Below are 6910 nucleotides of genomic sequence, written 5' to 3'. Positions count from 1 at the left end.
GTACCTTCCACGCTGTGCCCTGTTGTGGGGTTCCTCCGTTCGTCTGGACTTGTTTTTATGTCCCCTTGAGGAGTTTTGTGTGTTTCGGTCAGGAGAGGTTAAGAGCTGCTTCTTACTCTGCCGCCATCTTCTCCAATCAATCTTTTTGTTGTTGTTGTTGTTGTTTGTTTTTTTAACCCTTAACTTCTGTGTATTGGCTTCTAGGTGGAAGAGTGGTAAGGGTGGTCAAGTGACTTGCCCAGGGTCACACAGCTGGGAAGTGTCTGAGGCCAGATTTGAACCTAGGACCTCCTGTCTCTAGGTCTGACACTCAATCCACTGAGCTACCCAGCTGCCACCTTCATGTCTTTTTTAAAAAATATATTTATTAATATTTATTTTTTAGAAAAGTTAACATGGTTACATAATTCATGCTCTTACTTTCCCCTTTGCCCTCCCCCCAGGTCCTCCCCCCCATGGCTGATGCGTATTTCCACTGGTTTTAACATTTGTCATTGATTAAGACCTATTTCCAAATAGTTGATAATTGCATTGGTGTGGTAGTTTTGAGTCTACATCCCCAATCACGAACCCATGTGTTCAAGCAGTTGTTTTTCTTCTGTTTCCACTCCTGTAGTTCTTCCTCTGAATGTGGGTAGCATTCTTTTCCATAAATCCCTCAGAATTGTCCTGGGTCATTGCATTGCTGCTGGTACAGAAGCCCATTACATTCAATTTTACCACAGTGTATCAGTCTCTGTGTACAATGTTCTTCTGGCTCTGCTCCTTTCACTCTGTATTCCCGGAGGTCTTTCCAGTTCACATGGAATTCCTCCAGTTTATTATTCCTTTTAGCACAATAGTATTCCATCACCAACATATACCACAATTTGTTCAGCCATTCCCCAATTGAAAGGCATACCCTCATTTTCCAGTTTTTTGTCACCACAAAAAGCGCGGCTATAAATATTTTTGTACAAGTCTGTTTATCTATGATCTCTTTGGTGTACAACCCCAATAATGGTATGGCTGGGTCAAAGGGCAGGCAGTCTTTTATAGCCCTTTGAGCATAGTTCCAAAATACCAGCCAGAATAGTTGGATCAGTTCACAATTCCTCCAGCAATGCATTAATGTCCCAATTTTGCCACATCCCCTCCAGTATTCATTACTCTTCCCTTCTTTCATTTTAGACAATCTGCTAGGTGTGAGGTGATACCTCAGAGTTGTTTTGATTTGCATTTCTCTAATTATTAGAGATTTAGAACACTTTCTCATGTGCTTATTGATACTTTTGATTTCTTTATCTGAAAATTGCCTATTCATGTCTCTTGCCCACTTATCAATTGGGGAATGACTTGATTTTTTTATACAATTGATTTAACTCCTTGTATATTTGAGTAATTCGACCCCTGTCAGAGTTTTTTGTTATAAAGATTTTTTCCCAGTTTGTTGTTTCCCTTCTGATTTTGACTACATTGTTTTTGTTTGTACAAAAACTTTTTAGTTTGATATAATCAAAATAATTTATTTTACATTTTGTAATTTTCTCTAACTCTTGCTTGGTTTTAAAATCTTTCCTTTCCCAGAGATCTGACAATAAACTATTCTATGTTCACTTAACTTATTTATAGTTTCTCTCTTTATATTCAAGTCACTCACCCATTCTGAATTTATCTTGGTGTAGGGTGTGAGATGTTGATCTAGACCTAATCTCTCCCATATTGTTTTCCAAATTTCCCAGCAATTTTTGTCAAATAGTGGATTTTTGTCCCAAAAATTGGACTCTTTGGGTTTAACATACACTGTCTTGCTGATGTCACTTAGCCCACATCTATTCCACTGATCCTCCCTTCTGTCTCTTAGCCAGTGCCATACTGTTTTTTTTTAAACCCTTGCACCTCGGTGTATTGTCTCATAGGTGGAAGATTCGTAAGGGTGGGCAATGGGGGCCAAGTGACTTGCCCAGGGTCACACAGCTGGGAAGTAGCTGAGGCCGTGTTTGAACCCAGGACCTCCTGTCTCTAGGCCTGACTCTCACTCCACTGAGCTACCCAACTGCCCCCTTGTGCCATACTGTTTTGATGACCTCTGCTTTATAGTATAGTTAATATCTGGTACTGCTAGGCCACTTCCTTCACATTATTTATTTATTTTTTCCCTTGATATTCTTGATCTTTTGTTATTCCAGATGAACTTTGTTATAGTTTTTCCTAATTCAGTAAAAACATTTTTTGGTAGTTTGATAGATATGGTGCTAAATAGGTAAATTAATTTGGGTAGAATGGTCATTTTTATTATGTTAGCTCATCTTACCCATGAGCAATCAATGTTTTTCCAATTGTTTAGATCTAGTTTTAATTGTTTGGAAAGTGTTTTGTAGTTGTTTTCGTATAATTCCTGTGTTTGTTTTTGTAGATAGATTCCTAAGTATTTTATATTGTCTAGGGTGATTTTAAATGGTGTTTCTCTTTCTACCTCTTGCTGCTGTGATGTGTTGGAAATACATAGAAATGCTGATGATTTATGTGCATTTATTTTGTGTCCTGCAACTTTGCTAAAGTTGTTGATTATTTCTACAAGCTTCTTAGTTGATTCTCTAGGATTTTTTAAGTAGACCATCATATCATCTGCAAAGAGTGATAGCTTAGTCTCTTCCTTGCCTATTTTGATACCTTCAATTTCTTTTTCTTCTCTAATTGCTACTGCTAGTGTTTCTAGTACTATGTTAAATAATACAGGTGATAATGGGCATCCTTGTTTCACTCCTGATCTTATTGGAAAGGCTACTAATTTATCCCCATTGCATATGATGCTTGTTGATGGTTTTAGGTATACACTGTTTATTATTTTTAGGAAAGGTCCTTCTATTCCTATACTTTCCAGGGTTTTCAATAGGAATGGTTGCTGTATTTTGTCAAAGGCTTTTTCAGCATCTATTGAGATAATCATGTATTTTTTGTTTGTTAGATTGTTGATATGGTCAATTATTTGGATGGTTTTCCTAATGTTGAACCATCCTTGAATTCCTGGTATGAATCCCACCTGATCATGGTGGATGATCCTCTTGATCACTTGTTGGAGTCTCTTTGCTAGTATTCTATTTAAGATTTTTGCATCTATGTTCATTAGGGAGATTGGTCTGTAGTTTTCTTTCTCTGTTTTTGGTCTCCCTGGCTTTGGAATCAGAACCATATTTGTGTCATAAAAGGAATTTGGTAGGACTCCTTCTTTGCTTATCATATCAAATAATTTGTATAGTATTGGGATTAGTTGCTCTTTGAATGTCTGATAGAATTCACTTGTGAATCCATGAGGCCCTGGTAATTTTTTCTTAGGGAGTTCTTTGATGGCTTGTTCAATTTCTTTTTCTGATATGGGATTATTTAGGTATTCTATTTCTTCTGCTGTTAATCTAGGCAATTTGTATTTTTGTAAATATTCATCCATATTTCTTAGATTGCTGTATTTATTGCCATATCATTGGGCAAAATAGTTTTTAATGATTGCCTTAATTTCCCCTTCATTAGAGGTGAGGTCTCACTTTTCATCTTTTATACTGTCAATTTGGTTTTCTTCTTTCCTTTTTTTTATTAGATTGACCAGTACTTTGTCTGCTTTATCTATTTTTTTTATTTATTTTTTTTTTTATTTTAAACCCTTAACTTCTGTGTATTGACTTATAGGTGGAAGATTGGTAAGGGTAGGCAATGGGGGTCAAGTGACTTGCCCAGGGTCACACAGCTGGGAAGTGTCTGAGGCCGGATTTGAACCTAGGACCTCCCGTCTCTAGGCCTGGCTCTCCATCCACTGAGCTACCCAGCTGCCCCTGCTTTATCTATTTTTGCAAAATACCAGTTTCGAGTCTTATTTATTAATTCAATAGTTCTTTTACTTTCGATTTTATTAATTTCTCCCTTGGTTTTTAGTATTTCTAATTTAGTTTTCATCTGGGGATTAAATTTGCTCTCTTTCTAATTTTTTAAGTTGCATACCTAATTCATTAATCTCTGCTCTCCCTAATTTGTTAATATATGAACTCAAGGATATAAATTTCCCCCTGAGTACTGCCTTGGCTGCATCCCACAGAGTTTGGTAGGATTTCTCATCATTGTTATTCTCTTCAATGAAATTGTTGATTGTTTCTACAATTTCTTCTTTGACTAACTGTTTTTGGAGAATCATATTATTTAATTTCCAATTAGTGTTTGATTTGCTTGTCCAGATGCCTTTACTAATTATTGTTTTTATTGCATTATGATCTGAGAAGGTTACATTTATTATTTCTGCTCTTTTGCATTTGTTTGCAATGTTTCTATGCCCTATTACATGGTCAATCTTTGTGAATGTACCATGTGCAGCTGAAAAGAAGGTGTATTCCTTTTTGTCTCTATTTATTTTTCTCCACATATCTATTAAATCTAATTTTTCTAGGACTTCATTTATCTCTCTTACTTCTTTCTTATTTATTTTTCGGTTTGATTTATCTAGATCTGAAAGAGGAATATTTAGATCTCCCACTAGTATGGTTTTTACTATTTCCTTCTTGAGCTCTGCCAGTTTCTCCTTTACGAATCTGGTTGCTATGCCATTTGGTGCATACATATTGAGCAATGCTATTTCCTCATTGTCTATACTGCCTTTAATCAGGATGTAATGACCTTTTCTGTCTTTTTTAATCATATCTATTTTTACTTTGGCTTTGTCAGAAATCATAATTGCTACTCCTGCCTTCTTTTTCTCATTTGAGGCCCAAATGATTTTGCTCAAGCCCTTTACTTTAATCCCGTGTGTGTCCACCTGCCTCATATGTGTTTCTTGTAGACAACATATGGTAGGATTTTGGTTTCTAATCCACTCTGCTATTTGCTTCCTTTTTATGGGCGAGTTCATCCCATTCACATTTAGAGTTATAATTATCAGTGGTGTATTCCCCAACATTTTGGTATCCTTTCCTAGTTCTACCTGTTCTTCTTACCCTATTTCCTTTTAAACCAGTGGTTTGCTTTATATCAGTAACCTTCGTCCCCTCCCTTGATTTACTTCCCTTTCTACCCTCTCCCTTATTAATCCCCTCTTTTTATTTTTAAGGCCTAATGCATTCCCTCCCCCTTCTTTTCCCCTCCCTTTTTTGACCTCCCTACTCCCCTGCTCCCCTTGGTTTAAGTATTCTTTTTTTATTTCACCCTTTATCTGTTCATATGGATATTCCCAGGTTTCTTAAATGCATTCTTTTCCATAACTTCTTATATTGTATTCTTATTTCATTTTATTCATGTATCAGAGTTTGTTTAGCCATCCTCCAGTTACTGGGTACTCCTCCATTTTCCAGTTCTTGGCTACAACAATGAGTGATACTATAACTACTTTTTTTTAAATACATTGTTCCTTGGATTATTTCTTTTATCTCTTTGGACTATAAGTCTAATTTGGCCAAAGTTTTATGCACAATTCATTACTTTTTTAGAATAATTCCAAATAACTTTCCAGAGTGGCTAGACCAATTAAGTCATAGCTCTACCAACAATGCATTAGTGTACCTGTTCTCTGTTGCCTCTCCAGCATTTGTTATTTTCCTTTTTTGGTCATCTTTGCTATGAAGTGGTTATCCCTTACTCATATGAATATACTTACTAGGGTTTTCATATAGCTGATGATTGCTTGCTTTTCTTCTTATAAAAGCTGATTATTCATATTCTTTGACCCTTCATCAATCGGGAATGATTTTTTTTTTCATATATAGTTGAATCATTTCCCTACGTATCTTAGTTTGAGACTTTTATTAGAGAAACTTGCTACAGAGATTTCTACTACAGTCAGTTATTTTAATTTGAATCCTAGCTACATTGGATTTGTTTTGGCAGAGTTTTAAAATTTTATGTGTTAAAGATTTCTGTTTTACTTGGGCACTCTGAGAAATGCAATGATCTGGGACAATCCTGAAAGACTTATGATGGAGAATGCTATCCACCTCCACAGAAAGAACTGTTGGAATCTGATGTATACAGATCAATGCATACTATCTTTCACATCAGTTTATTTATGGGTTTTATTTTGGGATTTTGTTTATCTATGGATGTGCTCTTACAACAGTGACCAATATGGAAGTGTGTTTTGCATAAAAATAAAAAGAATTGTTTTATCTCCTATGATCTCAATTCTTTGTTTGGAGAAGAACTCTCTTCCTATCTATAGTTGTGGAAGGTGTCTTCTGTTCCTCTAATTGGTTTATCACATGACCTTTTATAACTATATCATATATTCATTTGAAGTATGTGGTGTTAGATATTGTCTAAATCTAATTTCTGCCATGTTGGTTTCTGTTTTTTTTCTACCAGTTTTTAACAATGTGAGTCTTTGTCCCATTAGATATTATTTTTAGGTTTTTCAACTATCACCCTGCTCTGTTTCTTTTCTTCTGGGTCTTGTTTTTCTAATCTGTCCATTAATCAACTTTTGTATTTAAAAAAATCAGTACCAAATAGTTTTGATGATTCCTGCTCTATGGCTTAGATTGTTATTACTTTGTGCTCCCTCTGGTATGAGAGAGAAAAAACAGAAAAGGGAAAGGTAGGTTTTGCAGCTGTTTTGCTGGTGCTGAGATTTAATCGGAACATACAGAATACTGGTGAGTGAAGAGCTGGCTAAACCTTCTTGCTTTGCTCAGAGTCAGTCTGAGATGTTTGCTGTGATCTCTATTCTTATTGGAGAGTTCAGTTTCCTGGTGAGCAAATAATCACTGTATATCCTAGATTTAATACCGAATACATTTTGCAGGTGTCTGACTAAAAGTGAACTGCTACCCAGATTAAGAGATAACATTTTCCAAGTGTCCTTTTTAGGGTGATTATAAATCAAAAGTGCTTGTAAATGATTATCAAAGACAATTTGCTTAGAGAGTAGTGAGGAATAGAAGATAAGCAGTTAAAGAGG

This window comes from Gracilinanus agilis, chromosome 3, assembly GCF_016433145.1.
Source record: "Gracilinanus agilis isolate LMUSP501 chromosome 3, AgileGrace, whole genome shotgun sequence".
Taxonomy (NCBI): domain Eukaryota; kingdom Metazoa; phylum Chordata; class Mammalia; order Didelphimorphia; family Didelphidae; genus Gracilinanus; species Gracilinanus agilis.
Note: the sequence above shows the minus strand (reverse complement) of the source record.